Source organism: Eschrichtius robustus, chromosome 10 (assembly GCF_028021215.1).
Source record: "Eschrichtius robustus isolate mEscRob2 chromosome 10, mEscRob2.pri, whole genome shotgun sequence".
Taxonomy (NCBI): Eukaryota; Metazoa; Chordata; class Mammalia; order Artiodactyla; family Eschrichtiidae; genus Eschrichtius; species Eschrichtius robustus.
In genome coordinates, this window is record NC_090833.1 from 95,861,354 (window position 1) to 95,888,880 (window position 27,527).

Consider the following 27,527-nt stretch of genomic DNA (forward strand, 5'->3'; position numbering starts at 1 on the left):
TATTCCAACATTGGATTTTATTATTCTTTGATAAATAGTTATTACAGAGGCTAATTGAATTGACCATTCACATCTACATATTTACATTGGGCATTTTTTTACTGTATGTGTGAGTTACAAGTTCTAAATTTTTTTCAAATAGGTTCTGAAACTAGAGTCCTCTTTATTATTCTGAAAACCAATGTCTATTACATATAAAATTCCATTATGTACTTGGATGTATTCATAGACATTTCGTTATTGTTTTTCCCTTCATCTACCTATCAATGTACCATTTAAGCACAATGTTAATTATTTTAGCTCTCTTATGGATATAAATACCATGTAGTACTAATCATTTCTCTTGATTCTTAATTTTCAGAATTTCCCCAGCTATCCTCACAAGCTATTCATCAAGAGAAACATTACCATAAGTTTGTAGGGCCAAATCTCTAAAATAATCATGTTGAGGTTCTGATTAGCATTACACTTATCAGTTAAAGTGAGAAATAGTATTTTTACAATAATAAAATAATGACATTATCCAGTCTTCCAACAATATACTTCCGGTTACTGTGTAGTCTTTAAATCCCTTATGCAGGTTAATAGTTTTCTACAAATAGATGAACATACAGGTAAACATTTATTAAGTTCTTTCAGTTTGATTCTTATTACTATAAATAAATCATCTTCACATATTGTATAACAAGTATTTATTTGCACATGTGAGAGCTATTGGTTTTGATATGTTAACAATATTTTTTCCTTCATTCTCTTATTTATTTTTTAAACTAATTTGAATGTTAATGATCTTGATTTTCATGAACAAAATGTTACTCATTTTCAATATTTATCATTATTTGTCTTTCTAATATGGGCAGAATTGTACCCCAAACTTGAAGTTAATATATTGAAGCCCTAACCTTCAATACCTTAGAATATAACTATATTCAGGGTTAGGACCATCAAAAAAGTAAATTTATTTTTTTTACTTTTTGTCTGTGTCACATGACTTGTGGGATCCTAATTCCCTGACCAAGGATCAAACCTGTGGCCTCGGCAGTGAAAGTTCAGAGTCCTAACCATTGGACCACCAGGAAATTCCCTTAAAGAAGTAAAAGTTAAAATGAGACTGTGAAGGTAAGCTCTAATCCAATCTACCTGGTGCCCTTATAAGAAGATTTGTATACACAAGGAGATATAAGGGATGCATACATACAGAAGAAAGACCATATGAAGACACAATAAGAAGGCAACACTAAAAAAGTCCCAGAGGTCTTTTTTTTTTAAGTATATTGTTGAGCCTGCATACTTTCTTTTCTTTTTAATATTTATTTATTTATTTATTTTGGCTGCATCGAGTGTTAGTTGCAGCACTCGGGATTTTTTGTTGTGGCTTGCAGGCTTCTCTCCAGTTGTGGCGTGTGGGCTCCAGAGCGCTCAGGCTCAGTAGTTGCAGTACACGGGCTTAGTTGCCCTGTGGCATGTGGGATCTTAGTTCCCCGACTAGGGATCAAACCTGCATCCCCTGCATTGGAAGGCAGATTCTCAACCACTGGACCACCAGGGAAGTCCCAGTCCCAGAGATCTGGGATCACAGTATAATGAATATAGATAACAATATTTTATTTTATTGTTAAGAGACTTGCTAAGAGATTAGACCTGAATTATTCCAGTCACTAAAAAGAAATGACAATTGTTTGACATGATAGAGGTGGTAATTTTCACTACAATGGCAATCATATTACAATATATAAATCTGTCAAATCAACATGTTGTACTCCTTGAATTTACTTGATGTTATATGTCAAATATATTTAAATTTAAAATGGAGGCAACAATTTGCAAGTCAAGGAGAGATGCCACAGAAGAAATCAAACTTACTGACACCTTGATTTTGAACTTTGAGACTCTCAAACTATAAGAAAATAAATTTCTATTGCTTAAGAACCCAGTGCTGTTTTGTGGTGGCAGACCTAGCAAACTAACACAGCTTCATTGATGAATTAAAAATAATAAGCACAGGAAGCCTGGTGGAGCTGTATTAAATGTCATAATAGACTTTAACATAAAGATTACTAACAGAGAAAAAGTATATATAATTATATACTATATATATAATATATAAAATAGCTTTTCTGTGTATTTATTATAACCTGTTGTATGACACCTGTTTTTCTAGATGCTGGATTGACAGGAGAGAAAAAGAAATAAAAATCCCTCTACTCTGTTCTTGGGTTTGTGCTCAGGATTAGTGTGGGAAGCTTATTAGAGTCCCAGCAAGAGAGCAAGGGGAGTACATCCCTACCTGGCAGAAAGGCCTGACCAGATTGGTGCTGCTCCCTTAGGTTGAGGTGCTTGGTCATGGCTGGCCCGTGGTTCAGGGCAAGATAGACCAAAGATGAGCCTTGCTTTCATGTCACTTAAAGAATCTTAATGGTGAAACACAAAAAGATCAAATGGTTTACAACTAACATAAATATATCTCAGAACCAAGCTTAAGAATATTTATATGACTACAAAATATCCACCACCCAACAAGTCTGGAATCCAATTTAAAATGATCAGATTTATAAAGACTCAAAAAACTGGCACCCACAAGGGGTAAAAGAAATCAATTAAAATTGTTGCTATCCTGACACAGGTGTTAGAAGAGAAGGGTATTAAAACAGTCATTATCACTGTATTCCCTACATTCAAAAGTTAAGTAGAGGCATGGGAAATGAAATAGAAGATTCAAATTGAAGTTCTAGATGTAGATGAAACTTATAATTCTTGATATGAAAAATACAATGGATGGGATTAACAGCACATGATGCATTTCAGGAGAGGAGACATAAGGAAAAAAAAAAGAACAGACAGCAAAAAGCTAACAATGAACAGCAAATGGTAGAACAACTTCAAGTAGCCAAATGCATATGTAATTGGAGTTCCTGTAGGAGAGAAAATTTAAAGAAATAATGTTTGAAATATTTTCAAAAATTTTCAAACTGTAAATACATACATCCATGAAACTTAGTGAACCTCAAGCCTAAGAAACATAAAGGTACACCAAGACACATCACAATCAAATTGCTCAAAACCAGTGATAAACATAAAATATTAAAAACAGCTGGAGAAAAAAAATATTTTGTACAAGGAAGCCAGGAGAAAGATGACAAATTTCTTGTCAGAATCAATGCAAGAGAAAAAAAAAAAAAAAGAAGAAGAAGAAAAAGAAAAAGTCTAAAAGAAAAAAAACCGTCAATCTGGGGGGAAAAACAGCAAAAGCTTTTCAATATAAGACAAAATAAAGTTTTTAAAAAATACCTTTTTTGGACTTCTCTGGTGGCACAGTGGTTAAGAATCGGCCTGCCAATGCAGGGGACACGGGTTTGAGCTCTGGGCCAGGAAGATCCCACATGCTGCGGAGCAACTTAGCCTGTGCGCCACAACTACTGAGCCTGTGTTCTAGAACCCACAAGCCACAACTACCGAGCCCATGTGCCACCGCTACTGAAGCCTGAGCGCCTACAGCCCGTGCTCCACAGCAAAGAGAAGCCACCGCAATGAGAAACCCTTGCACCACATTAAAGGGTAGCCCCCTGCTTGCCACAACCAGAGAAAGCCTGTGCACAGCAATGAAGATCCAACGCAGCCAAAAATAAATAAATACATAAATTTATTTTAAAAATATTTTTTAAAAAACCTTTCTTGAATTTTTAAAAGAATTTATGTTTATTTGTATTTGCCTTTGGAATTTAATCAGAGCTACTCTCAGGGGCCCTTTTTCCTGAGAATTATTAGCTAGAAAGTAGGGTGAAACCAAATCACAGATTAGACATCCCTCTGTAAAAAAATAACAATTTAAATAATACTTTTATCTGAGTATTCTGACAAACTTCAGGGAAGGAAACTAAAATAGGATTAGTCACCTAAGCCTCCGTATATGTGTACAGCCACTCAAGACTATAACAGTGGGTCCCCCCAGGGAGGTGTCAAGGAAAACAAGGGGATAACCTAACCTAGAATTATCAGAAGAGAACCTAAATTTCAAAATAGCTCCATATAAACCCCTATCCTTTTTATCCTGATCATTACCCAGGAGGTGCTGGGGGGAAATTAATCCTTTCTGAAAAGAGCTGAATTCAGGTGCCAAACTGCTTTACCTTTCCTGTCCTTTCCTTTGTCCTATAAGGTCAAAGGGCAGTGACTTTATTCTGCAAGCAATATGAGCATGCAACGCTGTGAAGGCCAGCAATGACATAATCAGGTTTGAGTTTTGGAAGCATTTCCTCTTTTTAAAGGTAGTGTTTCTAACAAATCTTTGCTAAATATAATTCATACTCTAAGTTTCTGGTGAATTCCCACTAAGAAAAGAGATTTCCTGCTATTCCTGGTTTGCTAAAATTTTTCAACAGGAATAAGTGTTGAATGCTACAATATATTTTTCAGCATTTACTGTAATATTCAGAGAGTTTAGTCCCAAGTCTATCAATGGAATGAATTAAGATTAATTATTTAACAAAGTTCATTAATTAATGGAATATATTAGGTTCCTAAGTGAGACTGGCCTTATCTGGTTATTTAAGGAATAAATAAAATAAAATGATTTACACTACATTGTTTTCTGCCTAATATAATTCAAGCACTGCCAAGACTAATAAATATAGGAAAGCAATACATTTTCTGATTTTTTTTCCAGTTTTGTTGAAATATAATTGAGAAACATCACTGTATGAGTTTTAGGTGTACAACATAATGATTTGCCTTACATATATCATGAAATGATGACCATAAGAAATTTAGTGAGCATCCACCATCTCATAAAAATATGTTAAAGAAATAGAAAAAAAATTCTTCCCTGTGATGAGAACTCTTAGGATTTACTCTCTGAACAACTTTCATATATAACGTATGGAAGTGTTAATTGTATTTATCATGTTGTACATTACAGCCCTATTATTTATTTTATAACTGGAAGTTTGTGTTTTTTGTCCACCTTCATCCAATTCCCCCTCTTCCCACCTTCCATCTCTGGTAACCACAAATCTGATTTCTTTTTAAATGATTTTGTTTGCTTGTATGTTTGTTTTTGAAGTATAATTGACCTACAACACTCTGTTAGTTCCTGGTACCCAACGTAATGTTTTGATATGTCTATACATTTCAAAATGTCACAACGATTAAGTCTAGTCGTCATCTGTCACCATATAAAGTTATTACATAATTATTGACTATATTTCCCACACTGTACCTTTTATACCTGTGAGTTATTTATTTTGTTATTGCAAGTTTGTACATTTTAGTTTCCCTCACCTTTTTCTCTCCTCTCCTCCCCAACTATGAATTTTGATTAGTATTTACCCTGAGGTTAAAACATATTATGAACAGCAAGGGCATGGAAAAATCACCAGGGACTTCCAATATAGATAGCACATAGTCTCAGAAAAATTTATATTAAGTAGACCTTCATGTATACAAATTTAACCTGAGAAAGACTGGCCATCTCTTCTTACTTGACAACTCTTCCCTTGAAACTCAGTAATAGTACTACATCAAATCTAATTGTTTCTATTCTCTCAATTTTCATAAGGTGTGTATGGTCAGGCCACTTCCTGACCAGGGCCTGCTTCATCTACACCCAACTCACAGAACTGACCTTCCTGACTACTTGCCTCAGGCCCCAGCTAAGGATAGCTTATCAAAGGGGTGGTGAGGGGAAACCCCCCTCTACTGGTTCCCCTGGTAACTAATGAGCCCACCTGACATCAATTCCCCTATAACTGGTAATCTCCCCTTCCCCTGGGAGTGAAGACTGCCACCATGTCCTGCCCGCTGTCCACCGCACATGGTGGGATGTTCCTCCAGGACCTTGCTTCAGACGTGTAAGCTCCCCTGTTCATTAAACCATTGATGTCTCTGTTGCTGACTCCAGGCTCTTTCTTCTGTCTTAAAGCTGGGCAAGTACAGGCAGGCCTGTGGGGTACAGCCCAACAAGGTGAAAAAACAAATCTTTATAATTTTCTAAGGCTCCTCTAGGAAATATCAAACAGTTTAATCTTTCTAACTTGATTAAAATTTGGGTTATGCCTAAGATGTGGTAATGAGTGTCCAAAATAAAATATCTCATTACCTGTCAAATCAAAGTAATAATAAAACTTTTTTAAAATAGTTGCACACAATCTTTCTTGGGAATATTTCTGGCAATATATCAATTTCCTTTCAACTCCAGTTATTTCTCCTTTCTCATTTGTAACAAAATTTATGGATTGATTGTGAAAAAATACACAGTTAATAATTTTAAAGTGTACAATACAGTGGCATTTTGTATATTTGCAAGGATTTGCAGCTGTCAACATTGTACAGTACCACAAATTTCTCATTACCCCTCCAAACAACTATACCCATTAAGCAGTTTCTTCTCATCCCTAGGTCCCCAATCTCCTTCAACCATCCATCTGCTTTCTGTCTTTATGCTTTTGCCTATTTTGGATGACTCACATAAACAAAATCATAGAATAGGTAGCCTTTTGTATCTGGATTCTTTCACTCATACTGTTTTCAAGGATTATCCATCTTGCAGCATGTACCAGTATTTTATTCCCTTTATGGCTGAATAATATTCCATTGTATATAATGCCACAGTTTCTTTATGCATTCATTAGCTGATAAGATATTTGGGTTGTCTCCATCTTTTAGCTAGCGTGAATACTGCTGCTATGAACATTTATGTAAAATGTGTTTACTTGAAAAACTGTTTTCAATTATTTGGGGTAGAGCAGAAAGTAGAATTGTTGGGTCATAAGTTAATTCTATGTTTAACTTTTTGAGGAACCATCTATTTGTTTTCCATAGCAGCGGAACTATTTTAAATTCAAACCAGCAATGTACGAGGGTTCCAATTTCTCCATATCCCCACCAAACATAATGCATGTTTCCAATTATATGTAATTGTGGAAAAGGCAAAACTTTAGAGACAGTAAAATAATCAGTGGATGCCAGATGGTTAACAAGAATGTGGGAGGGCTGAGTAGGTGAAGCACAAGTTTTTTTTTTTTAATCATAGCAAAACAATTTTTTATGAACTATAATAGTGAGTGCATGATATTGTGCACTTGTCAAAGCACACAGAACTCTACACAAAAAGAATAAATATTAAAAAGCAGTAAGTCAGCAAAATGGTGGAAGCTCCAAGCCATCACTTCCTCAGGGAAACAAATGCATAAAAAAGCACAACTGGAAAAATATACTATATAGGGACTCAGGAAAACAGACAAAGGGATGTGCACCAACCAAGTGAACATTGAACTATGGCAAAAAATTCAAGTCGACAAGAAATTTTGTGGCATTTTTGCTCACACATGTCCCAACCCCTTTATTGCATGGCACAGCTTGGTATGGAAGAGGTGGCATCCAGTTCTCAATTTCTTTCCTTGAACAGAAGGGAAAAAAGGAGAGCTTATTTACAACATTGTGACCTGCCTTGGAGCTGCCTGAAGAACTGGTCTCTGTCTTGCCTAACTCAGACCTCATATGGGAAGAATAAGTGGGCACTGCATGGGAAGGCTTTGGGGATCCTAAGACCTGCAGATCCTAAGATTTGAAATCTCTAGAGCAATAGATTATAGGACCCATATAATAAATCATCTAAAGCTCCAAGGAGAAGCTGGAGTGAGACCCTTCAAAAAATTAAGTTATTTAAAACATGTGTGTATACAGGGAATTAAAAACACACACACATAGATCTATATAAGATGCATGCCCCTGAGAAGAATTAAGCTTACTATTCAGGCTAATCACTAGAAAGTCTCCTAAATGGAGAAAAGCAGATATAGTGAGAGGAAAGATGAGACAATGAGCTCAAAATAATAGGATTAAGTGAGGGTTTTCATATTGTACTAGTGAGATTTTCCAAACCTCTTTTCCTGTTGCAATATAAGAATGACAGCTGCCTGCCACATGCCAGAGAGATTCCAACACACCGTTGGAGCAAAAATATCTGAGACTGGATACATTGAAGAAGGTAAAGGAATAGTTTGACTTTACCTACATCACCCCTCCCTCAAGGTGGCACAGCTCAGTGATAAGAGAGACCCCTGAAGCCCCCATGCTTTCTCCCATGGGGCAAATTTAGAGCATGTGAGTGAGCAATCAGTTTCTCCAGCTATGCAGAATGCTGCCAGAGAGGTCCACTTCTTTATTACCTCACCCGGAATACTGAGGTGAGCTTCATTGCTAACAGGTTGGGAGAGGCTGGGAGCACAGCAGTCAGGGTTCTGAATGCATCAGAAGGGCATGGATCTTACTAACTGCTTCACAGACTCCATCAGGAAGTCTGCTCACAAGCCACTGGGGATGCTTGCCTCTGGACCCCACCCCCCTCAACCCACTCACAGGCATGACCAACAAACTATGTACCTCACCTACCATCCCCCCATGACCAGCTCCCTGTGCATAACTCACTGGTGGTGAGAATGAGACATTGCAAATGGCTAGCACACAGAAAGTCAACCCAACTCTGTGAGATTGGGAGAAAGCTCATAAGCTTGATCATTCAGCACTGCCCCAGGTAAACCAAACGGGAATCTGTCTGCATGCATTCTGGCTTTGCAGGATCAAAAGAAGGCATGCAATCTTAATAATCCCTCCAACCCCAAGAGGGAACAAGAAATGTAGAGCAGGCATATCCATAGAAAATATTTGAGGAACTCCTCCAAACTTTTAGGGGTTGCAAGAAAAGGGATTTCTCTCCTGATGTCAGTCATAAAGTCTAGGAGGGTGACTGCTGCTTCAATAATGTAAGACTACAACACACAAGAATTCAAGAAACATGAAAAATCAAGGAAACATGACACCACCAAAGGAACACAATAATTTTCCATTAATTAACCTCCCCAAAATGGAAATCTATGGTTTGCCTGATAAAAATACAAAATAATAGTTTTAAAGAATTTCAGTGAACACAGGAAAATGCAGAAAGGTTATACAATGAAATAATTTTTAAAAAGCAATACGTGAACAAAATTAGAAGTTTAATAGAGAGATAGAAATTATAAAAAAGAACCAAACAGAAATTCTGGGGTTGAACAATACAATGACTAAAATGAAAAATACAATAAAGAGGATCAAATTGTATCAATCAGAAGAAAGAATTCGTGAAGTCAAAGACAAGTCATTTGAAATTATCAAATCAGAGGAGAACAAAGAAAAAAAGAATGAAAGAAAGTGAAGAAAGCCTATGTGCATTATGGGATACCATTGGGCAAAATGACTTATGCATTAATGGAGTCCCAGAAGAGGTAGAGAGAGAGAAAAAAAGAGCAGAAAGCTTATTTAAAGAAATAATGACTGAGAATTTCCAAAATCTTGGAGAGAAATGCATATCCAAATCCATGAAGCTCTTAGGTCCCCAAACATATTCAACTCAAAGAGATTTTCTCCAAGACATATTATAATAATACTGTTTAAAATTAAAGAAAATGAGAATTTTGATAGCAGTAAGAGATTAAAAAACTCACCATTTACAGAGAAACCCCTGTAAGGCTTTCAGTGGGTTTCTCAACAGAAATCTTGCAGACCATGGGAGAGTAGGATGATATATTCAAAGTGCTGAAAGAAAAAAAAAAACTGTCAATCAAAAATTCTTTACTAGCAAAGCTGCCCTTCAGAAATAAAGGAGAGATAAAGGACTTTTCCTTTAGCTGAGAAAGTTTATCACCATTAGAAATGTCTTACAAGACGTGCTAAAAGGAGTTCTTCAAGAGTCAATGAAAGGATGCTAATTAGTAATTTGAAAACATGAAGGTATAATAACACACACAGGTAAAGGTAACTATATGGTCAAGTTCAGAAGAGTCTAATACTGTAATGGCAATGTGTAAATCACTCTACTGTAAAGTAAAACAAAAGAACGAAAGTATTTTAAAAATAAGTATAGCTACAATAATTTGTTAATGGATACACAATATAAAAGATGTAAAGTGTGACATCAAAAACATAAAATGTGTGACAGAAAGTAAAATTGTAGAATTTTGTATGTGATCAAAGTTATCAGTTTAGTATAGACCATTTTAACTAAAAGATATTTTATATAAGCCTCATTAACCTCAAGTGAAAAACCTGTAGTAGATACATAAATGATGGAAGGAAAGGAATCAAAGCATGCCGCTACAGAAAATCATCAAATCACAAAGGAAAACAGCAAAGAGGAAACAATAAAACAAATGAACTACAAAACAGCCAAAAAAACAATGTATAATATGTCAACGATATGTCCTTACCTATTAAGAATGATTTTAAATATAAAAGGAGTATCATTCTCTAATCAAAAGATATAGAGTGACTGAATGGATTAAAAAATATATCCCAACTATATGCTGTTAACAAAAGACTCATTTTAGCTTTAAGACACAAATGAGCTAAAAGTAAAAAAGATGCAAAAAGGTATATCATGCAAATGGAAACCACAATAGAGCAGGAGTAACTATTCTTATATCAGACAAAATAGATTTTGTCAAAAGTTGTAACAAGAGAATAAAATTTATTATATAATAATAAGATGGTCAATTCACCAAAAGGATGTATCAGTTATAAATATATATGCACCCATTATCAGAGCACCTAAATATATTAAACAAATGCTAACAGATCTGAAGGGGAAAATAGACAACAATGCAATAACAGTAGGGAACTTCAATACCCCACTTTTGACATTAGATAGATCATTCACACAGAAGATCAATAAGGAAATATTGGATCTGAACTACACTTTAGACCAAATAGAGTTAACAGACATATACAGAACATTTCATCCAACACACCAGAGTACACAATATTCTCAAGCACACACAGAATATTTTCCAGTATAGATTACATAGTAAGTCAAAAAGCAGGTCTTAATAAATTTAAGAAGATTGAAATCACACCAAGTATCTCTTCCAAAACAATAAACAAAACTCTTCTGAACAACTAATGACCCAAAGAAGAAATCAAACGGGAAACCTAAAAGTATTTTGAGACAAACAAAAATAGAAACACAACATACCGAAACCTATGGTATCTAACAAAAGCAGTTCTAAGAGGGAAGTTTACAGTGATAAATACCTACATTAAGAAAAAAGATCTCAAAACAGAATCTAACCTTACACCCCAAGGAACCAGAAAAAGAAGAATAAATTAAGCCTACAGTTAGAAGAAGAAAGGAAACAACAAAGATGAGAACAAAAATAAATGTAATGGAGAGAACCCCCTACCAAAAAAAAAAAAAAAAAAAAAGGAAATAGAAGAAAAGATCAACAAAACTAAGAGCTAGCTTTTTAACAAACTGTACAAAATTAACAAACCTTCAACTAAACTAAGAGAAGAAGGGAGAAGACTCAAATAAAATCTTAAATGTAAGAGGAGACGTTACAAATGATACCAAAGAAATACAAGGGATCATAAAAGATTACTGTGAACAAACTGGCCAACAAATTGAATAACCTAGAAGAAATGGATAAATTCTTAGAAACATAGAAACTGAATACTAATACTGAAACTAATACTGAATCATGAAGAAATAGAAAATCTGAACAGACCAATAACAAGTAGAAGATTCAGCAGTAATCAAAAACTGCTCATAAAGAAATGCCCATGACCAGATAGCTTTATTGATGAATTTGACCAAACCTTTAAAGATGACTTAATACCAATCCTTCTCAAACTCTTTCAAAAAAGGAGAGCACTTTCAATTTCATATTATGAGGCCAGTATTACCATGATATAAAAACCAGATAAGGACACTACAAGAAAAGAAATTACAGGCCAATATCTCTAATGGACATCATTTCAAAAATCCTCCACAAAATACTAGCAAATCAAACTGAAATGCACTTTAAAAGTTTCACACACCATGATCAAGCTGGATTTATCCCTGGAATGCAAAAATGATTTAAATACACAAATTAATCAATATGATAAACCACAAGAACAGATTGAAGGATAAAAAAATCATATGATATCTCTATAAGTACAGAAAAAGCATTTGACAAAATTTAACATGATTTCATGATACAAAAAAACTGCCAACAAATTTGATATAGAAGGAATGTAGTACAATGTTATAAAAGCCACATCTAACATCATGCTCAGTGGTGAAAAGCTGAAAGATTTTCTCCTAATTTCTGGAAGAAGAGAGTGGTGCCCACTTTCACTACTTCTATTCAGCACAGTACTGAAAGTCCTAGACAGAGCAATGAGACAAGAAAAAGAAATAAAAGGCTCCAAATCAGAAAGGAAGAAGTAAAATCATCTTTGTTTGCAGATGACATGATCTTATATGCAGAAAACCATAAAGACTTCATAGAAAAGCTGTTAGACCTAGTAAATAAATTTAGTAAACTTGAAGGATACAAATCAACATACAGAAATAGTTGTGTTTCTATACACTAACAACAAACTATCAGAAAGGGAAATTAAGAAAATCATTCCATTTATAACAGCATCGAAAAGAATAAAATGCTTATGAATAAATTCAACCAAGTGAAATATATGATATGTGTCTTTGTCTGACTTATTTCACTTAGTATAATGCCCTCAAGATCCATCCATGTTGTCACAAATGGCAAAATTTCATGGTTTTTTTTGTTGTTGTTAATTTATTTAATTTATTTATTTTTGGCTGCATTGGGTCTTCGTTGCTGCACATGGGCATTCTCTAAGTTGTGGCAAGCAGGGGCTACTCTTCAATGCGGTGCATGGGCTTCTCATTGTGGTGACTTCTCTTGTTGTGGAACACAGGATCTTAGGTGCACGGGCTTCAGTAGTTGTGGCATGCAGGCTCAGTAGTTGTGGCTTGTGGTCTCTAGAGCGCAGGCTCAGTAGTAGTGGTGCACAGGCTTAGTTGCTCCGTGACATGTGGGATCTTCCCAGGCCAGGGCTTGAACCTGTGTCCCTTACATTGGCAGGTGGATTCTTAACCACTGTGCCACCAGGGAAGTCCCAAAATTTCATGTTTTTAATGACTGAGTAATATTGCATATATATATATATATATGTATATATACATATATATGTATATATATATGTATATATATTATATTTATCCATTCATCTATCAATGGACACTTCATTTGCTCCCATATCTTGGCTATTATAATAGTGCTGCAATGAACATGAGTGTATATATATTTTTTCAAATTAAAGCTTTTGTTTTCTTTGGGTAAATGCCCAGAATTAGAACTTGATGAAGTAGTCCAGTTTGATTTCTTTTATGTGTGGCTGTCCAGTTTCCCAAAACCATTTACTGAACAGGATGTCTTTTCCCCATTGTATATTTGTGCCTCCTTTGTCATAGATTACTTTACTGGATCAGTGTGTGTTCATTTCTGAGCTCTCTATTCTGTTCCATTTATCTATGTGTCTGCTTTTGTGCCAGTACCATACCATTTTGATTGCTGTAGCTTTGTAGTATAGTTTGAAACCATCTTTTGCGCTTGGATTCCTTTCTTTTTGTGTGTGTGTGTCTGTTACTGATTTTTGGTTTGGGGTTACCATGAGGTTCATATATAACAAGCTATATATATATGTACATATAGCTTTATATATATATAATTATTTAATGTTGATAATCTCTTAAGTTCAAGTGCATTTTAACATCCCTGCATTTTACTACCTCCTCTCCAACACATTTAATGTTTTTGACATCATATTTTACATCTTTTTGTTTTGTGCATCCCTTAACTTCTTCTTGAGGATACAGACGATTTTACTACCTTTGTCTTTTAACAGTTTTGCTTGGAAAAGTTCCTTTAACATTTCTTGTAAAGCCAGTTTAGTGGTACTGATCTCTTTTAGCTTTTGCTTGTCTGTGAATTTCTTTATCACTCCTTCAAATCTGCATGAGAGCCATGCTGGGTAGAGAATTCTTGGTTGTAGGCGTTTTTTCTTTCCTTACTTTGCCTATTGTGCCATTCCCTTCTGGCCTGCCAAGTTACTGTTGAAAGTCATTTGATGGTCTTTCCTTGTACATAAGTAGTTGCTTTTCTCTTGCTGCTTTTAACACATTATTGACTGGGGGATTTTTGCAGAAACTAATGTCTGTTGCTGGCAATTTGTTATGTCAATGAATATTGCAACGTCTCTGGTCAATAACGTTTGGGTAACAAAAGTCATATTAATACATCTCTGGTCAATAATGAGTTAAGATTCTCTCTTTATCTTTAATTTTTGCCATTTTAACTTTATGATGTCCTGATGTGGACCTCTTTGGTTTTATCTTGTTTGGGGCACTCTGTGCTTCTAGGACCCGGATATATGTGACCTTTTCCAAGCTAGGGAACTTTTCAGCTGTTATTTCTTTAAATAATTTATCTGCCCCTCTTTCTCTCTCTTCTCCTTCTGGGATCCCTACAATGCAGATGTTAATAAGCTTGATGTTGTCCCAGAGGACTGTTAAACTATCCTCATTTTTTTAACTTACTATTTTTTTCTTTTTTTCTGTTCAGTTTGGGTGATTTCCACCACTCTGTCTTCCAGTTTGCTGATCTGTTCCTCTGTACCAACTAATCTACTATTGATTCCTTCTAGTGTATTATTATTATATAACAATATAATATATAATATTATTTTTATATAAGTAATTATTATATTATATATAATATATAATATTGTTATATAATAATTATCATTATTTTATTTCAGTTATTGTTTTCTTCAGCTGTGTTTGTTTTTTCTTTACATTGTCTAACTCTTTGTTAAACTTCTCAGTGGGCTCATCATTCTTCTCCTGAGTTCACTGAGTATCTTTATGACCGTTACCTTACACTCTTTATGGGTGGATCTCTTATCTCCGTTTCACTTAGTTCATCTTCTGGGGTTTTGTCTTGTTTCTTCATTCAAAACAAATTTCTCTGTCTCCTTATTTTGCCTAATTCTCTCTGTTTATTTCTATATATTACACAGGTAAGTTTCCCAATCTTGGAGTATTGGCCTTACGTAAAGATATGACTGATCCTTCAGTGGTGTCATGTTTCCTTGATTTTTTGTTTCTTAGTTTTATATTGCTCTCTTCCAGTCTTTATGAAGTGCCTTGGGAGAGCAATACCTTTTATCTGTCCTGCTAGGTATTTTGAGACTTTCTCAGACTGTCTATGAATATACCTGCTCCACACTTCTTGCTCTCTCTTGTAATAGAGTTTAAGCACACATGACTTCTCTCGGTCCTTCAATACACCAGGCAAATTGTTGACAACATTTTTGTTTTCCTAATGGTGGCACTAGAACTCAAGTTCATGGTCTCTCCCTTGCTGCAGATTCAGGCAGGCTTTCTGCATATGTTCACTAGCCGCCTACCAAAGCTTGCTCTTGCCAACACCATGGGGAACGCACACAGGGAGCCAGCCACAGAGCGGGAGTATGTGTGGGTGAGGCACACTGAGCGCTGGGGGTGCCCATGGGTCAGCTGGGAAATCCGTGTGTGAGGCATTCTCAGCAGTTCAAGGAAAGGCTTCCTGATGGAGTCCACAATGGGTTTGTACCTTCTGAGAGTCCTATCTGCTCTTCTTCTAGCCTGTTCCTGCGCCCCCCATTAATGCGGCTCACAAATTAGTACTCTGGATGGAGTGAGAGAGAAATGAGCCTCTTTGGCCGTGTCCTGCCTTGTTGAGAAACCAGGTGCTCAGTCACACGCTCTCACTTTCCCTCACAAGAGAAATCATGGGCCTAGAAGACTTCTCTTCATCCTAAGCTGTGCCACCTTGGGAAAAGGAGATGAGAATAAAGTAATGTTGTTCCTCTTACCCTCTCAAATGCATCCAAACTCGTATATTTTCCCCTCTATTAGTGTCCTGAAACGTCCTCTGGACACCTGAACTTCCACAAAGGCTTTTTCACCTGTGGATGATTGTCTAACACAGTGTTTTCTAGGGGATCCTAGATTGTGACCAAGAAGAGCTGAAGCTGATTCATACACTGCTGTAAGGTCCACATCCAGGATTGAGTTTTGTGTTCTGATGCATGGGAGGGTGAGACTCCTCGGAGGTATCTTGGTATATGGTGTTGGATCCCACAGCTCCCCAAAGGCATTTCGTCCATGGATGGATGCTGAATTATTGTTGTTGAGGGAGGGGACAAAAACAAGGTATGTGTTATTCCACCATGATACTGACCTCACTCCTCTGTACATGTTAAGTATATACGATTTTATTTGTTAATTATATCTCAATAATGCTGGGGGGAGCAGAGAAAGAGAATGAGTTAAACCCTTAAAATTCTGGGGGGGATTTTTTTTAAACAAATAATTCTATGCCCAGCAAAATATCAATCAAGTGTGATGGTGGAATAAGTACATACGTATGAGGACTCAAAAAATTCACACCTCATGCCCCCTTTCTTAAAAAGCTGTTAGACGGTACACTACAAAGACAAGGAAAACATGGCTCAAAAGCAAGAGATGCCAATTTGAGCAGGCAGTGAGGATTCCCCAAGAGCCACGTCCAGGAAAGACGGAATTGATAAAATATCTAATCTGTGTAAACATTTAGAAATAAACTACTAACAGGAATTGGCATAACCAATGGGAAAAAAGTGAAACAAAGCTAACAGAAAATTATACAAATAAAAATAAAGAGGCAATCAAGGAAAAGCAAAGAGAATAAGAAAGGTGATAAAGTGCTAGTACACCAGGAGACTCATAAGGAAACAGTAATGTAGTACTGTAATATCATCATTTAACAATGTAAATCCTGACCTTAGGTAACCAAAAATTGCAAAGTAAGTATTTAGTATGATGGGAGTAGGGAAGAAGGAAAGCTAAATAGTCATTTATAATAAAATGAAAGCAACAGATAATATCTAAAATGAAGAAGTCAAGAGGCACCAGTTTAAAACTATTATCAAAATGAAGTAAAGGGACTTCCCTGGTGGCGCAGTGGTTAAGAATCCGCCTGTCAATGCAGGGGACATGGGTTCGATCCCTTGCCTGGGAAGATCCCACATGCCATGGAGCAACTAAGCCCGCGAGCCACAACTACTGAGCCCGTGTGCCGTACCTACTAAGCCCACGTGCCACAACTGCTGAAGCCCGCACACCTAGAGCCCATGCTCTGCAACAAGAGAAGCCACTGCAATGAGAAGCTCGCACACTGCAATGAAGAGTAGCCCCCTCTCACCGCAACTAGAGAAAGCCCGAGTGCAGCAAGGAAGACCCAGTGCAGCCCCTTCCCCCCAAAAAATGATGTTTAAAGATGAATACAAGAAGACACAGCTAAAAAGATTGGAAGTGCTTAGTTATCTCTGTGGAGCAGGAGGAGGGAAGGGGAGAGAAAGAGCAAGGCTGTAGTCTGTGTTTTTTTGTTGTGTTATTTAATTACACTGGATTTTAAAAATGTGTTCGATGCTTCTTAATTTAAAATTTTAAAAGTTATTTTAAAGTTAAAATTTTAAGTTAAAAAATTATTTAGAAAAATCATAGTGCTCTTTTTTAAAGAAAGAAAAGGAAAAAAAAGGTTATATGATTACCAGCAGGTGGCACTATTTTCTATCTCAGTGTGAGACTTTGCTTTCTAAATCCTGCCTCCTCTGCTTTTTCCTCACTCATCTGATTACAGTAAATTGTGTAGCTTTTTCCTCACAAGAACTGAGAAGCCCAAACTTGTTGATCTTTACGGAGAAAATAGTTTGTTTCTATATTGCTTAGATTTTAGGCAATCACAAGTATATCCGTAGTGACTCCACTAAACTGAAATTATCAATTTTCTAATGCAGTACAATTATCTTTATATTTTTCTTTTGTAAAACAGAGATGAAATAACTAAACTCTTTTTCATAAATCTTTGCCTTCAAAGAAAACCAGCAAATTTTCCCAGAACTAGCTTATTTGTTTAGGTACTTAACCTGCAAGTTCACGAAAAACCATCAAATTTTGAAAGTACAAATGCTGCTGGTTATGTTAATATAATTTGGAATATAAATACATACTGATTACAAAGAGTAAGATTAGAGATTAAATTGACTTTACCTAACTCCACCTCCTAGCTCTATATGACACTAGAACGTAGATCTTGAAGCAACAGAAAAGATTATTTTTTGAGCAGTGGTTCCTGAATTCTACTCACCTATAACTTCCTATCAATGCCCTGTCCTGTCTGGCACCTAAAGTTTCTCACTCTTCCACCCTGCCTTCTCCTCACACTTTCTCTCCAACCCTGGCATTCATCTCTCCTCCTCTCACCTGTCAACCTGTCTATCCACCCACCATCTGACAGCTTTGTCTTATTGTCTGCTTTGCACCCACTTACCTCACTCTCTTTGCCTTACCCACTCTTTCCTCCACTTAGCAAACAGTGTTCTTCCAACATTTTGTATTTCTGCTGGGACTCTTGATGTTTTTTAGTCTAGTCCAGTTTTCCCTCTCCATTGGTAATTATGTGCCTTGGTCTTCCTCCATGGGTTGAGGTTAGGGCAAGATTAGGGTTAGGGTCAGGGTCTTCCATATTTCTTTCCTTTTACTGTCCCTCTGAGCCAGCTCTTTTATCACAAATTCAGTAACAACATCTTAACTCTGCCATAAAGATAGATAACGTGTATGGTGTACTGTGAAAATAATTGTTACCACAGTGTCTATAACAGAAACCTGAAACCGGTATTTTTTTTCCTGATATTGAATAACTTGGTATTGGTTCAATGGCAGAAGTATTTTTGCCTCAGCTTTAAAATGAGACTTGTATATGATGAGACCCAGGCTGAAAATGAATGAGCTGTGATTAGAATGGCAAAGAACAGAAAAGTATGGGGCAGATAACTTCACTGCCATCTCTACTCCTCACAAATGAGTAAGCTGAAACAGGGCTCTTTACCCTCAGTTTCTCAGGACTGTTTCTTTATCTGTAAAAAGGGCATAATAATATTGATAATATACATGCCTGAAGCCACAGCCCCTGGACCTGGAGAATTCTTGATTTCCTGTCCATTTTTAGGATCTGTACACACAGCTTTCACAATTGCCTTAAATTGGCACACAGTAAAGAGCATCTGGAAAGAAAGGGACTTAATAAAAACTTTACCCAGTGATTCAAGACTGATTATATGAAAATATAAGGGCATTCTTTGTACCAGTAAAGGAAACTGAGGGAATTTGGCTCCATGACATGGTGATAAGAAATAGAACTTTGTACTTTCCTAGACAATGATCCTGTCATTGTCTCGGATCTGCACATAAAACTTACCTGCTTCCAAAAGTGGGTCTGGCCCATCAAATCATTCAGTTTCTTCCACAGTAATTGGGTGGGATTTCTAAGTCACTTCCTTAACATGTATACATTTATTCATTCAAAAACATACTTGTAGTTCTGCTATGTGCAGATACTTCACTCACTTGTGATTTCTTGAGACATGAAAAAGGGAGATAGTATGGATTCTCTTTCCATGGGAGTAGGGACAACAGAAAGGGGTTTTAGAAAGTGGCATTAAGAACCTTCAAAACCAGCAATGGGGATAGGAGAACAGTCTGGGGTTTCTACCTTAAACGTCTAATAAAGCACAGTTTGTCACACTAGCCAGGTCTGCTCAATTAGTATTTCCTTCTTTTTGTATCTTTTGCTCAACAAAATTAAATATTAAAAATAGAACTTGTCTTGGTAATACCAGTATTATAAAGTTACAATAAAGTTGACAGATATTCTTTCTTTCAATGCATGTTTATTGAGCACCTACTATGTGTGAGGTATTGTTCTGTGTGCTGGGGATGCAGCAGTGAAGTATGCAGGCAGCATGACTCAACAGGAGTTCCTGCTCTGATGATGGGAGGCAATTAATTAATCAACTAATAAATAAATAAGGTAATAAGAAAATTTCAGATAGTGGTGAGACAGTGGACATACCTAATGACTGCACAGCTACTTTAGTTTAGGTGATTAAGTGGACATTTTGGGTTGAGGTCTGAAGGACAGAACGGTAAGCATAATGAGATTGGTGGAAACTGCATTCTGGGCATAGTGAACTGATAGCATACATGCTCTAATGCACAACCAGGCCTGGAACTCAGATAGGCCTCTGTATCTGGAGCTGGTTCACAGACGGTGAGAGTGGCAGCAGAAATTGGCAGGGAAGTAGGTAGAAAGCAGGCTGTGTGAGATTTAGCATTTTGGATATCTGTGCACGTGCAGACAAAAACAAGTATATCATAACTAGTTCCTCAGTTCGCAGCAACGTAACATACGTCCGAATTTTAGCGTTATTAAAACCTTTTTTAAAGTGCTCTCAAATCAATAAAATATAGTACTTTAAATGTGTTGCAGAAAGTTCTATGTAAATAGGATGTTTTCAGTCATTTTATGGAACTCTAGTTTAGACTGTTCAAATTTTTGTGAAGTGAACTATCACTTCCATGTTTTTGTTTGTTATAAATCCAGATACTTAGAGTGAAACTCAAATGTAAGGAGAGTGCTTGCAATGTCTAGTGAATAATCTATTTTAAAATTATTGTAATTAGAGCATCTAAAAGACAAAGTCTAAATTTTTGAAACTGAAGTTCAAATTCACTAAAATTAAAAGCTCAGAAAAGCTTCTTTCCAAGCTCACTTTAGGGTGCAAAAATAATTCCTTATTAGTGACTCAGTAGCTATTTAAATTTGCTCTTGCTCAAAATAAGATATTTATATGCTCAATATGAGGAGAAGTAATAGACCTATTTCTTTAAAAATAGGTGTGAGTTAGGATGACTGATCTGGAACAAGGAGCAAGAATTTGTAAGAAATTTGGGGATCTTACTTCTCTGTCCATTTCTTTCCATTTACACTCCCAGTCCAGAAGCCATAGAGAAAAAAATATGCCATAAATTGAGAAAAGCCAAGTAGTTTCTAGATGAATTTCAGAGAGTTGACAAAGTTGAAAATATAGTAATGAGCTCAATATCAACTTTTACCAGTTATCTGGCATTTACTTCTTTGCAAACAACACTAAGCTGGGTATGATTTTGTTTTGTTAAAGCACTATAACCCTAAAATATAATTGCTACTACAAATCACTGCATATTTAAGTGTGAAATTAACATAAAGGCTAGAAGTACCTTGTAGTCTAGCTTGGAACATAGAAGAAGGAGGCCCACAAGATACATAGGAATTTGATAAGCAGCTTAGGAATTCTTGAATTTATGGGTTTAACATTGTTTCACCTACAGAGTTGAAGCTCTAGGAACAGTGGAGGGAGGCTGCACTGGAGACCATGGGACTTGAGTTCTCTTTCTGACCTTGCCGTGCAGAGACTTGGCTCCTTTGAGCAAGAGCTCTTTCTTCTCTGAACCTCAGATCTGACACTCTAGGATTTTTATTTATTATTTTATTATATTATTTTATTTTATTATTTAAACGCTTCTCTCATGTCACCTTGGCCGATCTCTATTTTCAGCCACAGCTTTCTAGGAGATTTTGTGTACGTTTAGACCCATTCTACAGAGCCAGCCTTCCACTTAAAGAAGCTTATGTCTTTCTACATTTTGCTGTAGGGCTTTACCTACTCCACCTTGGGCTCTCTGCTGGAAGCACTGCCTGGAAATGCAGGGTCATTAAGCCTCACTTAACTAAGAAGAGGCTAAACTGAACTGTCTGGTAGTTTTGATGGATAATTCTGGGTGGTATCCTGCCAACTTCTAAAGAGATCACAGGAGAATTGGGACCCCCCCCCTCCCCTCCCCGACTCCCAACAACAACCTCTCAACCTCTTACTATTGGCTTTCTCTCTTGCCCTCCTCACTCTCTGCTCCCTTACTCATACTTCCTAAAATCATGTCTTGTATTAGAGTGCTACTGCTGCATACCAAATTACCTGTAATAAATGTATTACCTATTGTGTAGGTCAGAGTTCTGGGTGGGATTGCCTGGATTTTCTGCCTACAGTCTCACAAGGCTGAAATCAAACTGTTGGCTTAGCCAGGCTGGGCACTTATCTGGAAGATCTGGGAAAGAATCTGCTTCCAAGCTTAGTTCCTTGCAGTTGTAGAGCTGAGGTCCCTGTTTCCTGGCTATGAGCCAGGGGTCATTCTCAGGTCCTAGAGGCTAGTCTCAAGTCCTTTCCAGCTGTCTCCTTCCATTTTCACAGCCTATGATAGTGGCATGTCAACTCCTTCTTGTGCTTTTAATCTGTTTGACTTCCACTTCTGCAACCAGCCAGAGAAAACTTTCTGCTTTAAAGGGCTTATGCTATTAGATTAGGCCTACCTGAATAATCTCCTTTTTGATTAACTCAAAGCCAGCTAAGTAGTAACTCAATTAAATCTGCAAAATCTCTTTTGCCGTGTCACATTAATGTACTCCATTCATGATATTTCATCATATTCACAGTCCCAGGATTTAGGATGGAAAATCTTGGAGGACTATCTTTAGAATTCTGCGTACCACACTTCCCAAATAAACTAATTGTACCCAAATCTTTGCCTCAGGCTCTGCTTTCAGGGGGACCCAGAGTAAGATAACCCATAAATAGCAAATGGTTACTTTTCCAAATTCGAATTGAGCTTTCCAATCGTTCCAACTAAATCAAGATTTTAGAGACGTTTTCTAATTTAGTTGTCATTTTCATGACTGGAAACTTCTAAGAGAAGTAAGTATAAAAATTAAACAATTTCTCAAGCTTCCTTAAGAATGTCTGAACTATTTAAACCTAACTAAGGCTGGCAGCCCCTTGCCTTCTGATCTTCTAATTTTACAGTACATCACACTTTATATTTTTGTATTCTTCCCACCTAGCAGATTTACTGAATTTATTTCATTTACTCTTCACAAGAAGCCTGAGAGCCTTTGTGACCCTAATTTTATAAACAGAAACTGGGGCTCAGTTTCAGAAAATTTCTCAAGGCCACATGGCTAGTCATGGCAAAAATGGAAAAAAAGTCCAGCTCTGATTCCAGGTGCCCACTCTTTCCATTTTACCTTGCCAGCCTCCAAAATGGAGCAAATAAGCAGGTCATCTGGGAGAAGGAGGTATTGCTTAGCCCTATACAGAGACACTTTAAGTGACTGAGTTGGAGAAAATAACGATGTTCAACACAGACTGGCTTTATAGAAATTGTAGTGCAGAGTACTGATCCCAGATCACAGTCCTGATTTTCTCTTACAGAATTCCTCCTTCCAGAAAATATAACAAGCCTCAGGGAACTCAAATATAGCCCTATAATTGTTTCCATGGTTGCATTTCAACAAAACTGTTCATTAAACAGCAGTCCATTATCGTATCATCTTCGGACTTATGAACAAACATTTTCCCAAAATATTTCTTTCTAGAAAACTTTACATGCCGGTCCTTCTGAAGGAAATTTAGAAAATATTAACTACACCAAAGTCAAACCAAAATTTTTGGAATTTTACTGACTTCAAATAATGGCATGAGGACTTTAGCTAGGAGGGTATTATTTGTGAAAAAGAACTCTAAAAAGCAGAAAATTGAAAATTAATTGTTGTTTTGTAAACTGTTTCTGTTTAGTAAACTTTTATTTTCTATATGAGGCTTATTATAATACCAAGGATCAAGGTTGTCCTTGAGATGAGTGGGTTGTTCTCTAAATCTTAAAAAGTCAGAGAGAGAGAGAGAGAGAGAGAGAGAGAGAGGGAGAGAGAGGGAGAGAGGTGGGAGGGAAGAAGGAAATTCTTGTTTGTAAATAAAGCAGAATGATGGATGACTTACTTTAAAATTTGTGATGGTTTTAATTTTGTCATTATTTTTGTTTTTGGATAGGTATGTACATATACAGGAAGACAATAGACAAATGCAGTGCTTTCAGATGCAAAATATTATGGTAGAATGGAACACCTTGATTTATTATCCTCATTTATCCTCACAGAGAAGCAGAATGTGAATGATGCAGTGCTAGCTTACGGTTAGATTTGACTGTAATTTGCCCGGTGAACATTTCAGGGTCTTGAGGCTCAGGAGCTGGCATGTTCACACAAAGAGCAGAGCAGGGACCAACATGGGGAGCACAAGTCTATGTCTCTAATTTTTCTTTAGCTCTGACAGTTTTTGAGTATCTTCTTTCTTCTGGGGTCCCTTACACCCATACAAATCCACTGCGCATGGACTCAGGTGTAGCCCATCTTTAGTGCTTGCTGCTTTCAATGTCTTTGCTTCTCCCTCACATCAGCTCTACAGCTTTCCTTCCTGACTCCTACCCCTGCCAGTGTTCCTACCTGCCTCTATCTTTCCCAAGTAAGCACGTTTTAAATATACTTGCCAAAACAATAAAGACTTGCATATTAAACGTCTCAGGAGTTGCAGTGGATTCCATGTTTGTGTCCCCACCCAATTCATTTGTCGAAATCCTAACCCCCAATAAGGTGGTATTAGAAGGTAGGGCTCTTAGCAGATAATTAAGTCATGAGGGTGGTATCCTCATGAATGTGATTTTTGTCCTTACACAAGGATTCCCAGAGCTTTCTGCCATGTGAACAAACAGTGAGAAGGTGGCAGTCTATGAACCAGGAAGTAGGCCCTCACTAGATACCTAGTCTGCCAGCACCTTGATCTTGGACTTCCCCAGGCTCCAGAAATGTGTGAAATAAGTGTTTGTTGTTTAAACCACCCAGTCTCTAGTATTCTGTAATGGCATCCTGGACTAAGACAGGAGTGTCTGATTGAAAAGAAGTCCTCGGTAAGAAAGCCACTCATAATGAGAAAGAATATACTGCTAATGAGAAATTAGGAATGGATGACGGTAAGAGAGAGTATCTATTAGATTCAAGGGAGCTCATTTTTTATGGTCACAATCTTTTGACATCAGTTGGAAGAAAGTCTCAAGGCAGGATCTTCCCAACATTCTTAATTTTGGTCACTCAAGGACTTCCTACTGAACCTCACCCCTGTAGCCAGGTTTCTTCTACTCCTGTCACTTGTTCCCTTTCTCCCTAGTTGCTTTTTCCCCTCTGTTGACTACTCCATAATTTTATCCTACTTGTAAGCGTTTCATGACCCAGCTCCCTCTTCAGTTCCAGTACCATCTCTCTTTGAGTGATTTCCAAACACATCTTTTATGAGAAGCAGCATGGTGACCTGAAAAGTCATGGGCTTGATTCTGGAGTCTCAGCACTACCATTACTCACTAGGGATGGGCCTTGGGGAAAGATAGTTCACTGTGCTTCCATTTTTTGGCTGTTCTCTATGCCCCTTTAGCAAGAACATTGTGAATTTCAGCACTTGGTTAGTTTTATAACTATCTATTCCCTTTCCTCTCAAGATTTCCCATCGATTCAACCAGAGTCAAAATAATCTAAAACATTGCTATTCAAAGAGTTGCCCATAAGCAATCAGTATGGGCATCACCAAGGAGCTTATTCAAAATCTCAGGCCCACCTCAGACCTGCTGAGTGGGAATCTGTATTTCAGTGAGGTCCCAATGATTGATTGAACATTGAAGTTTAGAAGTACTTATCTAAACATATACTTAGGCATTGAGTTCAGAGTTTGGGAGCAACAATTCCTGGCAGTCTGAGGGAACAAGTCCAGCTGGGCCACATGATGCAGGGTGTCCAGAAGATTCAAGGAAGCTTATTTTTTTATGGTTAGAGTTTTTGTCATTGACGTCAGTGACCTCAGAGCTTCTTCCTGGTGCTATACTTGGAATGGTGCCACTGTGCAAGATTCAGGAGCATGTCTTACTTTTTTTTAATTAAAAAAATTTTTTTTAACTCTTTATTGAATTTGTTACAATATTGCTTCTGTTTTATATTTTGTGTTTTTGGCTGTGAGGCATGTGGGATCTTAGTTCCTCGACCAGGGATCGAACCCACACCCCCTGCATTGGAAGGTGAAGTCTTAACCACTGGACCGCCAGGGAAGTCCCAGGAGCATGTCTTTTAGCAGCAACAAAGACCCCCCAAAATTATGCCTCCAAAAGAAAGGGAAAACCAGTGACAAATGAGCTCAAAGAAAAATCATCCTAGTTCTTCCTGACTCTTGGAGATTTTATCCTCCTATAAACATCCTTCTGTCTTTCTCTGGCCTCTGATTTCTCTACTCCACTTCCAAGTGGGGATATTGTTCGGATAGGCTCTCTCCTCTACTTCCTTTCTGACTTCTTTGAATCTAGCACTCAACAGTTTTCCTTGAAATAATACTCACTAAATAAGATAATTATCAAAAACTAGTAAAAGTTGCCAAGATATCTGGCTTAGAATCAGACTCTGGCCTGGCTCCTCTCTTGAGACCAAAAGAATGCTGCTCTACAACTACCTGCTGGGTTCCCCTCAAAGATGGCATATGTTGCTCTAGGTGCAGCTGCCATTGCTAATCTCAGATGTGAAGGTGAGAGATTGAATTTAGCTTATAATAGAGCAGTAAATTCTAGATTTCACATTATCTCAAGTAACTCACAGTTTCAGCCCTTCTCTTCACAATACAAGAGAGAAACAGAATTTTTAAAAGTACTCTGAGCTGTAAAAATAAACATTATATAGGTACCATACATGGGAGAGTTGATGCATTTTATACCTAGTGTCTCACTCAGAATTTATGTACCCTTGCTTGACACTTTGTTCTAATAAGATTATATATCTGATTTCTAAACCATGATAAATGAGAAAAGAGATAAATATTGCTCTAGATAAGTGTGTTATTACAGCTATTGGGGATTAAGGATGTAGTAAAAGGCAGAAACCCTGCACACATACACACACACACACACACACGCACACACACACATAGACACACATACCCCAAAAGTAGTATGAGACTATTTTATGTAGGGGCAAAGATCTATCCTTACCCTTGTCCTCTAACCCTGAAAGCTTTATTGTATTACAACTGAATACTCCAATTAATATTCTTAATAACAGAGCTGATTTTATGCAGGAAATGTAAAATATTCTCCAGTAAACTGAAAAATAAAAGGACACATAAGCATATGTTACGGTTTAACTATAAAAACTGTAACCATAGCAGAAATAGAATTTAGACAATTTTTTCATTAAAAATAGTTTAAATAAAATTTTGTGAGACTATTCAAGGGTTATGACTAGATAAAACTTCACAGCATCTTTTATTTTGTATAATCCTTAAAGTTTTTCAAGAGGTTCTCATATACATTATTTTCTCTCATTCAAATGAGATTAATGAAAACTTGAGATGCATTTAAGTAAACCAATGAAGGAAAATAAATGTATTTTTAAACACGAAGTAGAAGGCGAAGTCTCTATGGAGGCAGAATGATTCCCATGACTCTCTCTAAAACTACAGATAAAGTGTTTTAGAGAAATGGGAAAAAAATGTGTGTAGAATCATACCTCTCTGGCTAGAAGAAGTTTAGTAATTACTTGGTCCAACCATCCATATAATGTTCAAGATCTTCCTACAACATCTCTGATAAGTGATTCTTCAATCAGGATTTAAACATCTTAAGAGACAGAGGAATACTTACCTCTATTTCCACTTCTTTTATCTTTAAGTAACTCCCTCAGCATATTCCTTTTTATGCTGAGTCATAACCTACCTCCTTGTAGCCTCTACCAGTAATATCTAGCTTAATCTGTTTTGGTCTTTGTTCATAGGGAAAAGACTCAGGAATAAAAATAAAAAGAGGTGAGGGTGTTCTCTTCAAAGACCCATTA